The following is a 21,584-nucleotide window of genomic DNA, read 5'->3' on the forward strand; positions in this document are numbered from 1 at the left end:
AGTTGTGTCACTCAGGAGTCCTGGGGCAGGGAAGGGCCATGTCCCTACATGTCTGGCATGGGGGGGAGGGGGACTGGACATACTAATGACATGTTAGCAACGTGGGGGCAGCAGCCCATCCGCCCTGACCCTGCCCAGCACCTGTGGCTCTCTGATCGCAAGCATGTCAGTGGGGAGATGGCTTTCCACAGAGAAAGAAGCCAGTGGCTTTGGCTGCGGGGGAGCTGGCCTGCCAGTTGCTCATGGAGGAGATGTTAGGGCAGGCATTGGCGGAGCCACTGATTTACAATCAAAATTGCAGGGCAAGTGTCTGCTTTTCAATCCCAGGCTGACAAAAAGCCACATAAGCCCCCCTGGGGCTTCCATGCCTCAAGCCAAGACTTCCTTGAGGGACGTGCTCCATCATCCCAGCTTCCTCTCAACCCATAGGAGTACCAGCAGCCACTAAACTACAGCAGCATGCCAAAACAGCCACTCTGTCATGCCCCAAGTGACTCTCAGCCTGGGAAGGAGCCACTGGACACTGAAGCCCGAAACTACAAAGCCAGGAGGTGTCCTCACCTCCCTCCCCCTCGACATTTTTCTCTTGAGGGTAATCCATTAATAACTGGTAAAGCCAATTACCTTGGGTTGGAAACATAATAGCCACTTGGAAATCATTCGAGCAGGCAATTGGGCTCTCCAGACTTTTGAGGAGTGGGGGCCAGGTGAGGGGCGCCAGTACAGACATCTCTTAAGGAGACTGTGGCAGGCCTTTGACTGGCCACAGGCCTAAATTAGCATCAAGGTAAGTCAATGTTGGGGGGGGGGGGGAGGCACTTGGAACCTGAATCCCTGCCACTCCCACAGCTCTAACCTCTCAGCAGGCTGAGGTGGGAATGGGAACACCTTCCCCTGGGACTCCTGTCCTTCTCTGTTCCTGCCCACTGGCCCCAGGCCCTGTCCATCTGCCACCAGGAGGAGTACCTCTCACCTTCATACCCCATGAAGGTCTTTCTTAATTGTCTGGACACGACACCAAGAATGTTTCTTTCCAAAACTGCACTTTTCCCTTGCTTAACCATGTGAGGCAAGGAGGAAGAGAAGGAGGGAAAGTAGAGAGTCCCCTCGACACTTACGAGGACCTAACAGTTTAATCAAATTTAACACTCAGTAAAAAAAACCCCGCAAGCCACAGTCAAGCAGATTTGGAACCAAGTCTTGCTGGGGACACTCACCAGGACCCACACCCAAACCATGAGGACTGCCCAGGACTCTTGGGGGCGAGGCTGGCTGCAGACATAGCCCTGCACACCTCAAACTACTTCCCCCTGCTTTCGGCCATACTTGCTCCCTACCCTACCTCCCAATTCCCACAGACTTTAGGATGCAAAAGCCACAGACTGGCCACATTCAAAGTCAGAAGATTAAAAGGGGGCTCCCAAGTGCAGTCTTGCCAGAGTGTAGGACGGACACATGGAGCAGAGAAGAGAAGAAATTCATAGTTCTGGGACACTCAAAGGATGCTTCACATCCCACAATAAGTCCAGGAGATAGAAATTACTGTTCCCATTGTACAGAAAGGGAAAATAAAGTGACAGCCAAGCCTCCATGAATTTACCTGAAATGCTGCAGCTGCACACGGGACCTGTTGCTCACATACTTGTACCCCTCCCTGGAGACTCGCCAGATCAAGTGCTCTGAAAAAGGGCTAGTAAGGTGGGATCTGCACATCACAGGCAGCCTCACCACCCTCACTCTCTCTAACCTCCACCAGGCAATTTAGCCTGAATATAATGCCATTGTGTTCCCTTTGCATCAGCCTGATATCTTCAAATAAATTCTCTCCACATCCCTCGCTGTGCTGGGTCCTATGCTAAGTATGCCAAAGATTCTCAATAAATACTTAGAGATGAACTAAAGGAACACATGTACCATGCCTTCTATGGCTCCTCCTTAGGGTCTACTCAAAGAATCTTTCCCATTAAGAGGTCTTTGCTATAATCTCAAGTTAGGGTTTGAAGTTACTGAAAAAGCCAGCTCTCCTCAGAAAGGAAAGAAGATTCAAATGGCTTTTACCCTCAGTCCCATCTCTTCCCTCAGGAATATCCCAGGGACAGGGATAGCAAACCTGTGCTGAACAGGCAGAAGCAAGAGCTCCTGGCTCCTTAGGTAGCTTGGCCATCCTTCCTCTGGGTCCCTACCACACTTTGGTCTCACCCTCATGGGACAAATGGTATTTTTGGGGTTATCTTCTCATCCTTCCTGTAAGCTCATGAACTGTCTAGTGGTTCCTGTGTACTTCAGTGCCCAGCACAGTGCCTGACCCAAAAGAGGCACTCAGTACAAATCCGTAGACTTGAACTGAAAGAACCCTCCAGAGCTCACAGCCAACAAAGCCCAACCGAGTCATATGGGCTGCGAAGGGGGGTCCCTCTGCTTCTTAATGGAATAATTCCCAAATCACCAGACTCAGACTTGAAAGACACATGACGTAGTCATACATTGTTGGGGCAGTGAAATCCCTCATAAGTACCACAACCAGGTAATAGATGAGAAGTTTACCATCAGTACCTAAAAATTAACATCAACACACACACACACACACACACACATGCTCTTGAACAAGTGCAGACACTCTCTCAGCTTGAAGGTCTGAAAGTCACTGTGACTCCATAAATTCTACACTTTTTGGACCAGAAAGCCCTACCAGAAACCAGCCTTCTATAATTTCTCATCTTGTCCCAGACCTTGCCCAGATCCCTAACCTACCTTACTGGCCTCCTGGCCCCAGCTTAGGTAAACCTGGCATCACAGAGATCATCCTCAGGCCCAAGAAGTAGAAATAGGAATCCTCATATCAGAGAGAGACATGAGGAGAATTAGGGCTCTGATACTTAAGTTGAGGAAAAGAAAATAACAAGATACAGAAAAGAGAAGAGGAAGATAAGAAGGGAAATCAGCTGGGTGTGGGCAGGGTGAAAAGAAGGTGGATTCTTGCTGCCTCTGCCTTAGGTTAGGCCCTCTTAATTATGCTAGTAATTTATTGAGCACCTACTGTGTGCCAGGTTCTAAGCACATGTTTCACAAGCATTATCCCATCTAATGTTTGTAACTCTATGCAGTAGGTATCACTTTTCCTATTTTATAGATGAGGAAACTGAGGCACAGAGAGGTAATGGAACTTGCCCTACCTCACACAGGTAGCAACTAGTAGGATTGGAATCTGAACCCAGTCAGTCTTGATTCCAGAGCCCAAGTGATTTCACCACCCCTTGCCCTGGTTCCTGCCCTGAAGGTTCTCTCCCAGCACCCAGTATAATGCCTGACACACACTGAAAACTCAGATGCTTGGTGAATGAATGAATGGACAAATGAACAAATAACTCCACCTGGAAGAAAAAAGGAGCGACTGGGTGGCTCTGAGGAGGGGCAGCAGAAGTGGCGTGCTCAGCAGCTGTGCCCCGTGGCTGGCCTAGAGCCGCCCAGCTGGCCCAGGCCCCGGCCGCCTCTGAGCCGGGGCTGACACACTTTGGCAACGGAGGCCACCAGAGCTGTCACATCATTCACCAACATGCCCATCAAGTGTATTCAGTTCTCTTCAACCCGCATTGGCATTTTAATTACTGTTGGGTAAACTAATTTGTACAAATGAAGGCCGGGCTGCCTAATAGAATATGCAAGCTCTCTGACCTCTGACAGGCACTGACACGAGATACAAAGGCTGCCGAGGAAGGCTTTTTATCTGAGCCTTATTACTCTCTATTACTCCAATTAGTCAGGCTCCAGTGCTCCTAATTGGAGGAAAAATTGCAATTAAATCAATTTTTGATGGGCTGCAAGTGGGCTCCCGAACCGCCCTGCTTGTGAAACACTGATATTATAGCAGCAAAGGTCACAGGCCTCATCGGCACCTGGGGGCCCCCCGATTTCCCTCATCCCCCTCCTAAAATGCCTCAAGGAAATCCCTGCCCCTCCATCGGCTCAGCCTGCAAGGATGGGAAGAAGGGAATCATTAGAACATGTCAGGTCTCATTGCGGCTGCTGCCATCTGCTAACCTGTGCCACTGACATCATTATAGCAACTAAGTCCCAAAGCATGAATGCAGTGCGAAGGTCACACAAACTCACTCTGTGAGGGGAAGCCAGGAGCAGTAGCGCAGTGACAGCACTGTGAGGGAGGGACCAGTAGAGTGGGAACGGGAGGTCAACAGAAGTCAGGAAGAGGAGACACATAGGCTGGGGCAGGTGAAAGTCTGAGGCAGCCAGTTCCCAAGACCCAGCCAACAGAGCACCCCAGCCCACCCAAGGGGAGGGGAAATAGATGTGCTTGGGAAGGAAAAAAAAGAGAAGCAAAGAAATCTTGTGCTCTCTCCAGCAAACATCCCACCTTGCACCCGGGGAAACCTCCACGTGAATGCTATACTCAGACCAGAAGGCTGAAAGTCACATCAGTGAGGGAGCAGGAGCACACTTGCCGAGCCTACCATCCACAGGAGCACCTGCCTATAAGGCCCAGAACTAAAGCTGTAAGTCCAGGGAGAGGAAGGTAAACACAACTGTGTTCATCAAACTAAAGGATAATAAGACCAAGAGGCCTATGTGAAACTTCAATGAGTACAGTTTAAGGCAAATAGAAAGAAGTTCCATTTCACAAAGCAACTGGCATACCATTACCTCAAAGAGATGGTACAGATAGAAAATATAAATTCAAAAGCAGTTTAGCCAACTTCGTGTATGATTGAACCAAAATGGGTTAACAGGGAAAGAAGGACATGCCTTCAAGGGGTCAAGACCAAAAACATGTTAAATAAATGATGCTCCATCTACTTAAGGGAATATTACACAGTCATGTAAAATGATGTTCCCAAAGCTGGTCAGCCACATGCAAAAGAATGAAAGTAGACCACTATCATATACCATATACAAAAATTAACTCAAAATGGATTAAAGACTTGAATGTAAGACCTGAAACCATAAAACTCCTAGAGGAAAACATAGGCAGTGTGCTCTTTGACATTGATCTTGGCATCTTTTTGGATATGTCTCCTCAGGCAAGGGAAACAAAAGAAAAAATAAATGGGACTACAAATCTTCTGCATGGCAAAAGAAACCATCAACAAAACTAGAAGACAACGTACCAATTGGGAGAAGATATTTCCAAATCATATATTTGATAAGGGGTTGATATGCAAAATATATAAAGAACTCATACAACTCAACAACAACAACAAAAAACAACCTAGTTAAAAAACAAGCAGAGGATCTGAACAGACATTTTTCCAAAGAAGATATACAGATGGCCAATAGGCACATGAAAAGATGTTCAACATCACTAATTACTTGGGAAATGCAAATCAAAATCTCAATGAGCCATCACCTCACACCCATCAGAATGGCTACTATTAAAAAGACAAGAAATAACAAGTGTTGGAGAGGACATGGAGAAAAGGGAACCCCGTATATTGCTGGTGGGAATGTAAACTGGTGCAGCCACTAAGAAAAACAGTTTGGAGATCCCTCAAAAAATTAAAAATAGAATTATCTTATGATGCAGCTAGTCCACTTCTCGGTATTTATTCAAGGAACATGAAAACACTAATTCGAAAAGGTTTATGCACCTCCGTGTTTACTGCAGCATTATTCACAATAGCCAAGACTTGGAAACAACCTAAGTGTCCATCAACAGATGAATGAATAAAGAAGATGTGGTGTATATACATACAAAGGAATGCTACTCAGCCACAAAAAGATGAAATCTTGCTATTTTCAACAACATGGATGGACCTTGAGGGTATTATGTTAAGCAAAATAAATCAGACAGAGAAAGACAAGTACTGTATGATCTCACTCATATATGGAAGATAAAACAACAACAAATAAACACACAGACACAGAGAATAGACTGGTGGTTACCAGAAGGGAAGGGGAGTGGAAAGAGGGCTAAAAGGAGTAAAGGGGCACATTTGTACAGTGACAGAAGGCAACTAGACTTTTGGTGGTGAACATGGTGTAGCCAATACAGAAGTTGCAATATAATGATGTATGCCTGAAATTTATATAATCTTATAAACCGATGAGATCTCAATAAAAAATAAAAGTAATAAAATAATAAAAAGTAAAATGATGTTCCCAAAGAACACAGGCAAGATGCTTATGCTTCCACTATAAGAAAAAACGCTGGTATAACAGGATTATTACAATTATTTAAAAAATAGGGTGTGAAGGAGGTAAACACAACTTTTTTCGTCAAACTAAAGGATAATAAGACTATTTTTTTACAACAAAGGAGGCAAGAATATACAATGGGTAAAGGACAGTCTCTTCAATAAATGGTGTTGGGAAAACTGGACAGCCATGCACAAAAGAGTGAAACTAGACCACTATCTTACACCAAACATAAAAATTAACTCCAAATAGATTAAAGACTTGAATGTAAGACCTGAAACCATAAAACTCCTAGAAGAAAACTTAGGCGGTATGCTCTTTACATTGGTCTTGGCAACGATTCTTTGGCAAAGGCAACAAGAGCAAAAATAAACAAATAAGACTACGTCAAACTAAAAAGCTTCTGCAGAGCAAAGGAAATCATCAACAAAATGAAAAGGCAACCTGCCAAGTTGGAGAAGATATTTCCAAATCATATATCCGATAAGGAACTAATACCCAAAATATATAAAGAACTCATACAACTCAACAACAAAAAAACAAACTACCCAATTAAAAAATGGGCAGAGGCTCTGAACAGACATTTTTCCAAAGAAGGCATACAGATGGCCAACATGCACATGTAAAGATGCTGAACATCACTAATCATCGGGGAAATGCAAATCAAAACCACAATAAAATATCACCTCACACTCGTCAGAATGGCTATTATCAAAAAGACAAGAAATAACAAGTGTTGGCGAGGACATGGAGAAAAGGGAATTATTGGTGGGAATGTACATTGTGCAGCCACTATGGAAAATGGTACAAAGTTTCCTCAAAAAATTAAAAATAGAACTACCATTTGATCCAGCAGCTCCACTTCTGGGTATTTATCTGAAGAAAATGAAAGCACTAATTCAAAAAGATATCTGCACCTCCATGTTCATTGCATCATTATTTACAATAGCCAAGATATGAAAACAACCCAAGAGTCCATTGATAGATGAATGGACCAAGAAGACATGGTATATATAAATACAATGGAATACTACTCAGCCATAAAAAAGGAATGGAATTGCCATTTGCAACAACATGGATTGGCCTTGAGGACATTAAGCTAAGAGAAATAAGTCAGAGAAAGACAAATACCATATGATTTCACAGTATGTGGAATCCAGAAAAACAAAACTCTGAACTAGAAAGCAGCAGTAAAAAGAATGTGGTAGAGCTATGTGTTCTGACAGCAAAGGACCTCTGAGCCACATGAGTAGAGGAAGAATTCAAGTTGTAGAAAAATGCATAATGTGAGCCTAAAACAAAGCAAAACCATATATTTATGTGTGTCTGTATACACACATACATATTCATGAAATGATATGATGTCTGATATTTGCTTCAAATTAAAAGATCTGGAGTGACACATACCAGACTTCCTACAAAAAGGAGAAGGATGGCCGGAGGGGCCTGAGGAAACTGAAGGGGATTTTTACTTTATATTCTTTGTATTTTAAACTGTTTAAACTTTTTACAATTGGAACATATTTATAGTATATTACTTATGTAAAAAATAAAACAAAATAGAAAATGAGAAATTAAAAGGAGGATGGTAATAACAAAATACATTTTGAAGTTGTCTGAAAGAAGGGCTGCATATTGGTGGCACACTCAATTCAATGCAATCCTGAATGTCACACAAACCACATGGTCTCTTGGTCTGTCCTGAACCTGGCTGACGACCCTTGACAGAAACTCTTCACCCAGAGGGCTTCCAAGTGGTTAAGGCCTGGAAACAACTGCCTATGAGAATTCCACAATTTCACCCCTGCTTTTATAGAACTTTCCCCCCCAACTTCTGCTTCATAACCACTCTCTCTGTAAAGAGATAAACAGCAAGCTTCTTCACACAGGTGAGCTACTGAACTCCAGTGGGAGCCCATTAGAGGCCAAGGCCATGGCTTACTCCACAACAGTGCCCTGTACATCTTGGGTGCTCAAATGACTGTTGCTGCTATGGCTAGCCAAGCCTGAAGCACAAAATATATTTTCAACTCCAAAACAAATCACTTTTTCTTGTTAGGCGGTCCATTTTGGCATCACAGTAGTGGTCAGGCCCAAGGCCTGAGCTTGGATGGCCCGTATGGTCTGCTGATTACTAGGGAGACTGAGAGCAGACAAGCTCTGGTGTTTCTTCAGGTTTCCTGATGAACGTAAGTGGCTGGCATTTGACTAGGGGCATAAGATGGGAGGATGACAAGAACCATTAGAATCAGCTGTGGCTCTACAAACAAATAGAGAGGAAAGCAGGGCTCAATTGGAGGGCTGCACAGATAAGCCAGACCCAACTCAACACGTTTATTTTAAAATCTGATTCTTTCTAAACATACCCACATTAACAAACCACGGAAGGACCCTGGAACTCAGACTTGATCTAGATTTGGGCAGGAGCATTAAGTGTTTATAACACCAATAGAGAAGAGAAATGAGGACAGGTCAAAGAGAAATCTGTGGTACTATGATCCTGAGGCCCTACACCCTGACCCACTGTCACATTTAGGCCCAGCAATGGAGTGCCCTAGAGATTGGCCTGGTTCTTATTTTTATTCTCAACGTTCCCTAAGCACCAACGTGGGGCAGTCATTTTCATGTAACAAGCATCAAAGTATAATCAAGACCTTCTAGAAAGAGGTTCTCTCTATGGAATCAAAGGGCAGAAGAGCCCATCCACACCACCCACCACATGACTGCATGGCCTTCCTCATCCAATGGCCTCATAACTCTTGCAGGGCTTAAAGTAACAGAGGCCCTGATAACCCACCAATGAAAAAAGAGTCCCATGGTGACATCCAGCAAAAAAGGTGACATCCCTGAAAAAAAGGGAGGTTAAGGGTGTGAGTGTCAACCTACGGATTCAGCATCACCATCTGCAGCCCTGGACCACTTCTCTTCTATGAAGACAGAGGGAGGAGAAGGAGAGGTGAAGCTCTCCACTGCTCAGTCGGGTCTGATTGCTGCAGCATTTTCCACCAGTACCCTGCTGGCTGTCAGTGACGGGGAAGGGGTTGTCATGGAGGTTGATAGGCTAGTAGACCTACTATGCATCATAAATTATACACAGCAGGTCTAGAGAAGTAGGCTCCATGACGAGGAAAAAGGAGAGGACTGTGTGTCTATGTACACAGTACTTATAACCTATTTCTCAAAGAAGGGCTCCATTGTGGAAAAGGGCCAGCAGCAAACCTTGGTGTGAAAATCCAGTCATTAACTCTTGTGTTGACTCCTTCTCTGTGATGGGAGACAATGAGGGCCCCAGAGTCCTTACACCAGCCATACAGATTGGGGCTTACATTACAGGGGGAAATGAAAAAACTATACTGCTGGAGACAGAAGAGTGAGGGGACTGAGATCCTTTTCTGTTAGACTTCCATTACAGGGCTTTTCAGGAAGGTGAAGTTCCTCAGAACTTCCTTGTTTCCAGATTAGTTAGCAGCACCAGCAATCTTGACCTTGAACTTTGTTCCTCCCCAAGATTTCCCACCCTCTTGACACTGACACCAAAGAGGTAGGAGTCTCTGTCTTCTGCCCTGTTCCACGAGGTAAACTGTCCTCCTGCAGTCTAATTCAAGGAGCCTCCTAGTCATTTTCCTTTGGAGGAGGTCTAACCAGGTCAGGCCTGTGCCATCCCAGGACTTGGCTCCAGTTTCTCTCTACCCCAACTGGGAGGGTACTAGCCCGCTGCTGACTCATCCAACCTCATGAGTCTGCAGCCAGGTTCTTTCGCCTGTCCAGGTCATGTTAGGAAAGTGGCAGGTTTTTCTAAAGACACCATCAACAGTTTACAGTGGAGGAACCTCTAATCAGTGAACCAGTAATGAAGTGAGGAAGAAGAGGTTAAAGGCTGTAGTGCCACAGTTCCCACCAGACTCTGACTTTATTTGAGACGTGGTGGCCAAGGCTCTGAGCTCAGTCACCATCCACATATTAGTGCCATCCACAGACTTTGGGACCAGATGTCATGGAGTAATCTGGCCTTTGTGAAAATAGCAGACACATGTTGTTCTGTCTGCCCTACACTCTCCCTCCATACATGTGATTCCTGGGAGAATGTTCTTACACACTGTCCCTCCCTGGCCACAGGGAGGGCAGCTGCCCCAAGCTGGGCCAGTGAGTCTCTGCCCTGGGATTTTGGGACGCCAATCACTCTCCGCGACTTAAGCCATGAGCTGCCAAACTCAGGAACCCTTGGCAGCCTCTGGAAAAAGCTGGTCAGCTGGGGAAAAGGAAGGAGCTAAGATTCAGGAAGAAACAGAGATGAGCACCCAAGAAGGATAAGGTCCTGGCAGCACTGAGGTCTCTGGGTCTAGCTACTCCTGAGCCCAGCTGTATTTGTGCTCCTCCTTTGGCTTGGTTGCTCAGCTTCGTGCTTGGATTTCATGAGCCAAACAGTCCAAGTTTTACTGAAGTTAATGTGAATTTGGTTTCTGTCACTTACAACCAATTTGTCCTGACTACTACAGAGCCTCTGTTCAGTAGGTGCTGGGCTTCTCATCCATCTGAATGTCCTCACTGACAGATGAGAAAAGGGCTTTGCCAGGTACCTACTGGATACCTTGAAGCCTGACTAACAATAGATACCTTAGCCATGAAATCAATAGCTGATGGGTCTGCTGGGGGAGCAGAAAAAAAGGGGCAGCACAGGCTGGCCTGGAACTTCAGAAGAGGGATGAAGTCATCTCTTACACCTAGGCCCAAGGAGAGTGCCAGGAAAAAAATCTGCTCTCCCATTCCCAGTAGGGGGTGGAAAGATGGTGTGGACAATTGCAGATAACAAGGATGCTGCTTGAGGGATGGGATTATAGTTTATAAGGAAGAAGGCCCTGGTCTTCAGAGATTTGGCCTCTTGGATCCTCTTTTACGAACTGATGAGAGTGAAAGTTCTGCTGGAAACCACAAGGGTCACACTGATGGGGCAGAGTTTGGTCCACTCTCAGATTCTTCCATTTTCAACAACGATAGTGCCAGGCATCTGAGAGAGAGAGGTAAACATACTTTCCAGCTATTTAGCTGACTTGAATTAAGGACACAAAATAATTGTTAAGATAGTAATGAAAACATAGGAGTCAATTTTACTATTTTCTCTTTGTGTATGTTTGAAATTTTTCAGAATTAAAAGTTTAAAAATACACATACCCAAAAATTAAAACCTTGTAACCCCAAGCAACTCCACTGTTGCAACTTCTTTTATCTGTTCCCCACCCTGATCCACTACTAATGCCCCCAAACCAAGGGAAAAATAAATCTGACCATAGGAGCAAACTCAAATATTCCACTCCTGAGTCCCTCTGAGTAACACACACAAAAAATGCAGGAGGAACCAAGCAGAAAACTCACACATAGCATGTAAAATTGTTTTTTGTAAAAAGCAAAAATAAAACAAGAAATCTCACATATTCCCAAAGCAGTCCCAAAAAACCTGCTCGCTCTCTTTTTTAATGAAACTGGCCCTAGGTCAGCAAAACATTTGAAGTCATAAATCAGAAATTAGGTATGAGGAAACCAAGGCCCATTCATTGAAAACCACATTCTGGAGCATAAAATAATAAATGATATCATGTGTCATATAAAAACTCTATAAATATATCACTATATGTTACATAAATAGACACATATGTGTATGTATCTATATAGAGAGATACATATAAAAAATTTGAAGCGAAACATGACAAGTCCTTGAGCCTCAGGTTCCTCCGAAGACCCAGCTCCTTATAGGTAGCCACTGTGTGGAGCCTGCCACAGTAAGCAGCCCGTTCCTGCTCCTCTCTGAGCTACTCCACCCACCCCCATCCCCACCGCAAGATTCCCAAATTCCAACTAGCCCTTGCTCTCCATTAAACCTCACCTCCATGCTCCTGGTCAGGACTTTGTCAACAGCCCTCACCTCCCCACTGCCAGCCTGTAGGCACCAAATTCTACCTCCTAAGGCCCCTTGGTAGGCAAATAACTTGGCATATTTGTTGTCTGGGAAAAGTCAACCCCTCAATGTTTAATTTCACCTCTTTGGAACATTGGAATAAAGGCCAAACACATCATGAGCCACAGGGAAGCACTGGGGCCAGGGCAGTGCCTGACTCATTGCCATGCCCACCATCAGCGCCACCAGGCCCTCCCCTAAGCTACCAAGATTTGGGGCAGGGTGGGATGTGGTACCTGGGCTACCTGTGATCTGTGGGTACACATAGGCATACACCCCTGTAAATTACCCGATTACTGACTTTTGATGCATGAGTCTACCTCCCCCCCAATAAGATCAAATAAGATCACTTGATCTTTCCAATTGTTGCCTCTCCTCAGAAATTGGGGGGTAGGTTTTAAGCCAAGCTAGATACCAAGAAGGCATGTGCCAGCCCAGGTCACTGATTCTTTCCTGCTGAGTCTCCACATCTCACTCCCACCCAAACAATATGGGGAAGAACATTGTGGAGATCAGCATGTCCGTCCATCATCCCCCAGACCGTTCCTAGCCCAGGGTCAGTAGATGGCTGCTGGCCATTCAGCCCTCAGTTGCCGACTATCCGAGGCGGAAAGCTATGCTGTGGTTCAACTCCCAGGTGCTGGTATTTGGCTCCTGGGAGGAGAGAGAACATGGGCCCAGTCACAGCCTTGGGAATGAGGTGCATGCCCAGCTGGGTTGTCTTGACCTCGCCATCCTTTGCTGAGAAGGCACACATAAGCATGCGTGCACAAACACATGCATGCACACTGCCTGCGTTTTGCTCCCTTTGGTAAGGGGGCACCTAGGATGCCACACACATACTCACACAGATGTACCCACTGCTTGGAGTTTCCACTCCTGATGAAGAGAGGAGAGCAGGTCCATGGGCATGTGCACGTCCCACACAACCTGTGGAAGCGCTGCGCCCCGCGGGAGTCTCTTTCCCAACCTTGCTGGGCAGTTGTGACTTTCAGTGAGCCCAGGTGTTAAACCCCTGCCATTTTCTCCCCACTTTGGCCTGTCTCTGTCCTGCTTCTGCCCGCCCACAGTAAGTGCTTTCAGACCACACAATGAGTGGGAGGAGGAGGAACACTTCTATTGAGGAAGGCGTTTTGTTGTTTCATCCCTAAGGGGGGCCTGGAGTAGGGGAGGAAGGGGACCCACAAAATTTCTAATAAGCAGTTTCTCTCCTCAAAGCTAAAATGATTTTCTTTAATTGCTTGGTGGGAACAGTTTGTTGTGGGGGTCTCTGCCCTCTCCCCCAGCCTAATTGACTTACTGAAGTTTAACAGGGGCTTTCACCTGGAGAGACAGCAATTATTCCCCCCATCCCACATTCGTACCTGGGCTCTCCCCACAGGGGGCCTTTGTTCCTCCTAAATACAGCAGTGACACAAATGTCCTCAGCAGCAGGGGAACGCAGGAAAGTGGTAATTTTCAGCCCAACGCAATTAGCTGAGGGCTTTTCAGCCTTCCCAGTGAATGGTGGGGAACCTTCGGCATGTGGGAACGGTGAGCTGGGCTGCCCTGTGCAAGGCAAACAAAAGAGGCCCCTGAATTGGGCCCCGTGGTGAGCCAGACCAGGGCTGGTGGGGGCAGCTGGGACCGGGGCCTGGAGAAGGGACCTACATCATCACCAACCCAATCTGTGTCTTCCAGTCAGGGCCAGTGGCCCCAAATAGCTTTCTGGGAGGCAGCAGGGGCACTCAAGACAGTTGACTTGTAACTAGTACCACAGCTCTGTGTTTATGAAGCAAAGAATAGGGAAAGGGTGGTGGATTGAGCTGGGGTGGGACACGGGGGGCCAGAAGGCCACAGTGCTGTGTCTGGCTCTCTCCAGAGGGCCTGGGGCTGGAGCTCTCATTTTGCTTCAGGCCTTCAAGGACCCCCCTGAGTCAGGAAGCTGAGGGAAAGAGACTTTCCTGAGAGACAGAGAGCCCCAGGGCTCCACTAATACTTATCTCCACTGTGGCCACCACAGCAGCCCCTACCACCAGCCAAGCAGAGGAAAGACAGCCCTCTTCTTAGGGGTGGCTTCGAGGCTAGAGAGGCACAGGGTGAAAGCAGCATGTGACTTATCTGGGGTCAGTGCTGAAGTGTCCAAAGGCTGGAATGTGGACTCCAGCAGTGGAAGTAACCACAGAGCCAGAAGCAAGCAGGCCTGCCAACCTCTGACAACCAGCCCTAGGAGAGCGCTGACCTCAGACCCAGGAGAGAGAAAAGAAGTTCTCCTTAAAAGAAGGAAAAAATGAAAACCAGAAACAGAAGCGCTGGTTGACAAACGAGCTGTGCATGGGTGAGAGAGAGAATGAGGAGTTGAGCTCGTTGCCAGGTGGGAACGCCCAGAACACAGGCCGGGGCAGGCAGCGCTGCGGCACCCTGGAAAGAGCCAGAGCTGGGACTCCACAGGCCGGCACCAGTGCCAGCTCAGCCGCTCACAAGCCGTGTAACCTTGGGCAAGCCTGTAACCTCTTAGGGCCTCACATTTCTTGTCTGTAAAATGGGAAACAGTTATACTAGAACAATGTTTTTGAACTTTTTAAAAAAGCAACAGAAAACTTTTGTGAGCTGGCATCTTTGATAGATATATAAAACAGGAACTGAAGGAGCTGTTCCAGTTGAGCAGACGTGGGAGGCGGGGGTGAGCCCCACCCATGTGGCCTCCGACGCTCCTGCCTTTGATGCAGACCTTCAGAGCCCAGCCTGGAAACCCCAGAACCAGCTACCTCCAGGGCTACTCCACTACTAGCACTCCACTACTAATGCTGTGACCCAGCAGAACACAGGGCCGATGGGAAGGAACAAAGCTGAGCATTTCGTAGCACAGGTCAGTGCTCCACAGTGCTGCCTCCCACCTTCCCTCCAGTCACACAACCAATACAAGTGGGATCATGTCCCCATTTGCTGTCAAAAACCTCACCACAGGGAATGCAAACTGGTGCAGCCACTATGGAAAACAGTATGGAGATTTCTCAAAAAATTAAAAATAGAAATATCATATGACCCAGCCATCCCACTACTGGGTATCTATCCAAAGAACCTGAAATCAGCAATTCCAAAAGTCCCATGGACCCCTATGTTCATCACAGCATTATTTTCTATAGCCAAGACGTGGAAGCAACCTAAGTGCCCATCAACTAATGATTGGATAAAGAAGATATGGTATATATACACAATGGAATACTACTCAGCTATAAAAAAGGATAAAATCGTCCCATTCACAACAACATGGATGGACCTTGAGGGTATTATGTTAAGTGAAATAAGCCAGATAAAGACAATCTCTGTATGACTCCACTCATATGTGGAAGTTAAACATGTAGACAAAGAGAAAAGTGGATACTAGGGGAAAGGGTGAGAGGTGGGCACAAAGGGTGAAGTGGTGCACCTACAACATGACTGACAAACAATAATGTACAACTGAAATTTCACAAGGTTGTAAACTATCGTAATCTTAATAAAAAGTAAAAAAAACCCAAACCTCACCACACATGACAGTCTGTGAGAGCTCAGGTGAACTACATTCAGGGGCAACTACGGCTGGCGGCAGGTGGAGTAGTTTGGCACATAGCTTGTGGGCAGTAGTCAGGTCCGACCTTTGCCTGTGCATCCAACAAGGAGATCTAGCCATGAAGACTACCGCAAGGTGACACCTACCCCGACCCTGCTCCCTCACTGGCCTGGGCTGGTTGCTGGAACTACTGTTCCCGCCCTCACCGCAAGCCCTGCCAAAAGAGGTTCAAAGTGATTCTCTACACAAGAGTCTACAAAGTACAGGCTGGCTAGTCCAAAAACCCACAGTTCAGAGACGTGAAAGCAGACCCGCCCCTCACACCCCACCACCCTGATCAGCCTCTTCCTCTCAGAGTAGCCCAGACCAACAACCCGCAGGACACAAGCAGGCCTGTTGCTCAGAAAACTGGCTCGGCTCTAGTCACATCCGGCCTGGGTTCCGTCTTCCCATCTTCTGCTGCCCCTGCATCAGCCTTGTGTCCCACCTGAGCAGGCCACCCTCTCCGCCTCAGATGGAAGCTCCTGCTCTGGGACTGACCACTCCTCTCACAGAATAAGGCTTTGCCTGGGCAATTCCTGAGCTAGGGGCAGGCAGAGATAGGGCTTCATTCCTTTAACAAGTACCTGAGGGCTATCCAAGCCAGCCCTGTGCTAGGCGCTAGGGTGTTCAGGAAAAACAAAACTCACGCGGGTTTGCCCTTTGGCAGCTTAAGGTCCAGACAGTGAGTCAAAACTTCAATTCATATTTAAAAAAAAAAAAATGGAAGCAACTCAAGACAATACACAAGTTCCAATCCCAAATGAGAGCAAGATGACTATGGGCTGGGAAGGCAGACAGTAGCACAGCAGTTAAAAAAGCATGAGCTCTGGAGTCAGACGCCAGGGCTCAAACCCTGGTGCTTCAACTACCAGATGTGACTTTGGGCATGTTAATTAACCTCTCTCAGGCCTCGGTTTCCTTACTTGTAAACTGAGGATGGTGACAGTACCTGTCTGGGAGGAGTAAGTGAGATATAAAGTGTGGAGAATAGTGCTTAGCATTTAGCAGGCACTCCATGAGTCAGCCATCCTCATTCTCATCTTTCTCACCACCATTGGCTATGCAGCAGAGACGCACTGGGGACCCCTGGTCAAAGAAGTGGCCTGGTGAGGGGAACCTATATTGTTTCCCTCCTGAAGCAGCAAAAACTGGGTAAGAAGAGAGACCTCGGGTCCTGTGTCCCTATTCTGCAGACCACTTCAGAAAGCTACTGTCAGTGCTGATGACAGATAGGACAAATTTAACCTAGGCAGGGCTGCAGGAGATCCTGAGCCAACCAGGGGCCTTAAAGGGGCAGACTGGAATTTGCGCCCCCTCAAACTGACCGCAGCTCCCTTATTCCTCTCGCGCCCCTTGCTCTCTACCATCAGCCTGCTGGCTGGAATGCAGGGGCCCCTGTGCCAGAAGGCCCAGGCTAGGCAGGAGGCCGGGAGGCACAGGTGGTTCTCAGAGGAGATCCCTGGACTCCAGAAAGCATATCCCACTACAGGCGCAACAAAGCTGGGGCTTGTTGTCGGTCAAGGCGCCTTTGCTTGCTTGGGCTGCAGCCCAGACGGTGAGGCGGCCGGGGCAGGCCAGGGGACGCAGAGCTGGCAGGGGGCAGTGGCCAGCCCTCTTGGCACCAGCTTCCTCCTTCCCTGGGTTTCTCACTTTGTTCAGCATGGCAACCCAAAGGAGGCTGGGGAAAGCACTTTTCAGTACCCAGCAAATAAAGCCACAGGGAGAGAGGGAGCATGATGAAAGGTTTGGGGGTTTTAAAATTTGGTTTTGGGGTATTTAGGTGGTTTGAAAAAATAATAAAAGGAAGTTGTTTCTGCAATCCAATTAATTTCAAACCCAGGATTCAGATCATAAAGAGCCAATAGTGATCCCACAGCACCTAATACCTATTATCCCTCTTCTGAGACTTGAAGTCCCAGTGGAGCCAGAGTTGGTCCCAAGAGGCCTAGAGAGAAGTTTTCTACCTCCTAGTGGGGGTGGTTAGGGATGGGGCACAAGCATGGCTTCAGTCAGCCCTACCACAAAACTCTGGGACCTCAAGCTCCCAAGGCCCACACCTACCCATGCAGTCCTGCTAGTCATGGGTATGCACGGCTTTCCAAACGGAGGCTTGACATCAGGGGCTGCCAGAGCCCACGTAATTCCCAAGCACCATGTCCTCCTGGCCCTGGGCCTGGGCAAGGCCTCCTACAATGGGTAGAGAAGATTCCAGTGGTGACCTTAACTTATCTGTTTCTTTCATTATTTTCAGGAAAGGAGCCCCCACCCACAGGTCATTCTGCCTCTCTTGGCTCCCTTCCACTGGACCCCAGAGTTCTGACTCCAGACCTTCCTTGGTCAAGGTTTTCACAGAGGAGTTTAAGGAGATCCTGAGCCTGGGAATCCCTTCCCTCAGCAGCTGCCTGACCATCCCATCCAATTCCTCAAATTTAGCTCAACCCACTCACACCACACCCCCAACACTTGCTTTGGAACAGATTTTTTTCTGGTGGCATGTTTTTGTCATGCATTTTTGAAATCACAAACTATAAAAACTATGGGTTTTTTTCTTTGGAAAGACATCATGATACCAAAAAGGTCATTTGATTGGAAGTTTACTTTCTTTCTCACTAAGCCACTTGGGATGGGATACAAACCTTTAGTAGAATGAAAAGAAACGACACAAATTTGCAAACACACTTGACAGCAGTGTGGGTTTCTGATTTACTGGCTGGGTGACCCAACTCACTTCAGGCTTTCATTGCTACACTGTAACTGTGTTAAGAATTGGACACTGTCAGTTGCTGACTTATCAACAAGTCAAAGGTTTCTAGAGAAAACCAATTTCCCATCCCCTCACCCACCCAATATTCTACTCCCTCTGCGGAAAAGCCAAGGAGCTTAGACCCTGATGATAAACCTGCTCAGAACCCTCAGGTCAGCTGCCACCAGCACAGGCCTGGGGCTTTTGCAAACTCGACAGCTCCTGCTCTCTTCTATGCTCAGGTTCTGCATCCTCCCATACAACCACAACCACCCAGTGTGACTTGCTTGGGAAGCATACAACTTCTTCCACAACACAACATTTCCTTGCACTCCACCACCAACAGGAGGAAAATTCGCAGGGAAAGGGAGTCCCAAGGAGAAGACCAAGCAAAAGATAATCTAGAGGAGAATCAAAGGACTGCAGGAAACACAGTGATTGCCAGCAACTCAATAAGTAGGTGCGCAGGAAACAAAGGAACCCAGCGGCTTTAAGAGTCCACATACATGCACACTCTCTCATGTAGAGGTGTCTTCCTGAGGTGACACTGTCCCAGGAGAAGCAGTGATATCAACACAAAGTAATGAAGGTGATAGGCAGGGGATTCCACGTGGATCATCTTAGGAGAGGTTGTCCTTGCTTGGGGGAGGGCACCCAGAGAGCAGAGAAGCTGCCTGCCACCCTGACACACCCCTTCAGGTGCACAGGCTCAGAGACAGATGACAGATACACATACACACACACATACACACACATAGCCAGGAAGAGAAGGGCACAAGACCTGTGCCTGCAAATAAAAAAACAGCATTGGCTATCTATTACTCAGTTAATTTTCATGAGGTGCTCTTTCTTCAGATCATCTCTTCTCCTTTTCTTTGGGGAAGTAGAAAGTGCACAGGATACTTTTGCTTCTTTGTGGGGAGGAATGGGGAAAAGGTGGGGTCGGGGGAGAGGGAGACAGAAATAAGCTGTTTTCCACAGGTGCTCAGTGAGCTCATAAATCCCTGGTTCACCCAATCACCCGGGAGATCCCAGGCCGCTGAAGAACGATGTTAGGCCTCCATTAAGGATTAGGTCTCCCAACAACAGGAAGACATCCTGTGTACTTAAAGCCCCAGGTACCTCAGGGAGGTTGAGCCAAGCAGAGACTTGTGGTAAGAGCAAAGGATGCTGCAGGTGGGAGAAAGCAAAAACTCCAGGCCTTTGATGAAGTCACAACAGGCATTGATTCTAAATGAGATTTCGTACCCCAGCTCTTGGGACTCCAACCATGGGAGAGAAACTCTCCCATGACAAAATGGTACCTGATCTCAGCTTCCCTGAGAACACTGAACACCAGAGAGCCTGAGTGACTACACAGAACCTAGACAAGTCACTTCTTTGGGCAAGCACTCTGGATCAGAGTTTTCTTGGGGACCGATTGTACTTTGGACACGAGCCCTGGGGCAGCAGCAGGAAAAGGAGTCAGAACTTGAAAGCTAAGCTCACCTGACTCAGATAATCTTCCATGGACAGGCCCAGTCTGCCTCTGCCTGGACGGAAGTTACCATGCAGCCAAGCAGGCTCAGTGAAGAGCCAGCCCACCCTAGCCCTTCCTGGCCCCAAAGGAGAAAGTCCTGTGCATGCTGGGAAACAACGGTTGTGTCAGGCCATTGCACCACATCTGAATTCCACCATTTCGTACTTTTTTTTTTTTTTTTAAAGATTTTATTTTTTCCTTTTTCTCCCCAAAGCCCCCTGGTACATAGTTGTGTATTCTTCGTTGTGGGTTCTTCTAGTTGTGGCATGTGGGACGCTGCCTCAGCGTGGTCTGATGAGCAGTGCCATGTCCGCGCCCAGGATTCGAACTAATGAAACACTGGGCCGCCTGCAGCGGAGCGCGCGAACTTAACCACTCGGCCACGGGGCCAGCCCCAACCATTTTGTACTTTTAATACAAAAGTTAAAATAGTCAAATATCAGGCACCCCAGGAAGGCAGGTTTTCTGATCAACATTTTTTTGTCATTCCAAATTCCTCAATCTTAGTTCCAGAAGTGAGGTCCCCACCCCCATCAGTGCTTTCTTACCTCTTATTTATTGTCAAGGAATGCAGGAGGTCTCTAAGCAGCCTCCCACTGGTCCATCTCTCCCTCCCTCTACCTTGCTCCAAACTCTGCTTTAAATCCCTAGGCGCTCCACAAAGTTACCAGGAGCAATTCCCGCCTCCTCCTCCAACCTAAATACAATTATGCTTTTAAAAAGGAAAAAACAGCCTAGGGAATCCCCAAAGAGGCCTGCCGCACTCTTCCCCTTCTAATGAAGCTTAATAATGAAATGCCCTTCACTCCAATTAGTAAGAAATGCTCATTTTCTCCAGCTGAACACCCCCTATAGATATATCTAATTTGTTTCAGGCTTCCTTCTCTCTCCTCCATCAAGTTTGCGTTTAAAGGTTATGATCTCTTGGTGCCCTCCCAGCCAGGCCCTTGCAGGACAGCCTGAGGGGAGCAAAGGTGTTTTCTACTATCTTGGAGCCCCAGCCTGACCAGCCCTGACCCCAACTCCCTCGTATATCACATCCATATGCGTAAGTTCTGTCTCTTTCAGGCTGCTTATGAGCTGTCCACAAAATGGAAGAGAAGGGAAGGGAGACACAGCATTTGGAAAAGTTAAGGGAACAGAAGAGTAAAACGAAAAAGGGAGGAGGAGGGTATTGCCAGGAGTGCCTATTTCTCAATGAAAGAGATGTTCTCTGCCAGAGAGTGACCCAAAGCAGGAGCCGCTCCTTACTGGTGGGCCCCTTTGGGACTCAGGCCCCTCAAAGGCCTTGGAGCTCCAGCTTCTTTCCCCTCATCAGGCCTGACAGTGTGACTGGCACCAATTCCAGAGACAGTCTGAAGAGTGCCAACAGCAGCACAGAGGAGCCGCTGTGCTCGGGGAACCTTGGCGGGATGCCTCTCCAGGGCCACCTCATCTCAGTGGTCAGCCTGCAGCTCTGCCTTCTGATCATATGGAAAGTGAGGACACAGTCCCTTTCTAAAAACCTGATTCCTCAGATGAAGTACCCCGACCCCCAGCACCACACCAGATGCTGTGACCATGGCCTGGCCATGGGGGGCAGTGGGGGCAGGTCCTCACTCACCGGCTCCCTGACTCAGAGGTAACCCTAGGTTTCCCTCTTCCCAGAAGT

At 47.3% G+C, this 21,584-nt stretch overlaps 1 protein-coding gene across 1 annotated transcript in view; it reads right to left on the reverse strand.

The window, feature by feature from the left end:
- Positions 1 to 21,584, reverse strand: part of FBXW4 (F-box and WD repeat domain containing 4) — a 78,205-nt gene that overhangs the window by 13,979 nt on the left and 42,642 nt on the right. The gene's annotated exons all lie outside the window — the stretch shown is intronic.

Source organism: Equus quagga, chromosome 2, assembly GCF_021613505.1.
Source record: "Equus quagga isolate Etosha38 chromosome 2, UCLA_HA_Equagga_1.0, whole genome shotgun sequence".
NCBI lineage: Eukaryota > Metazoa > Chordata > Mammalia > Perissodactyla > Equidae > Equus > Equus quagga.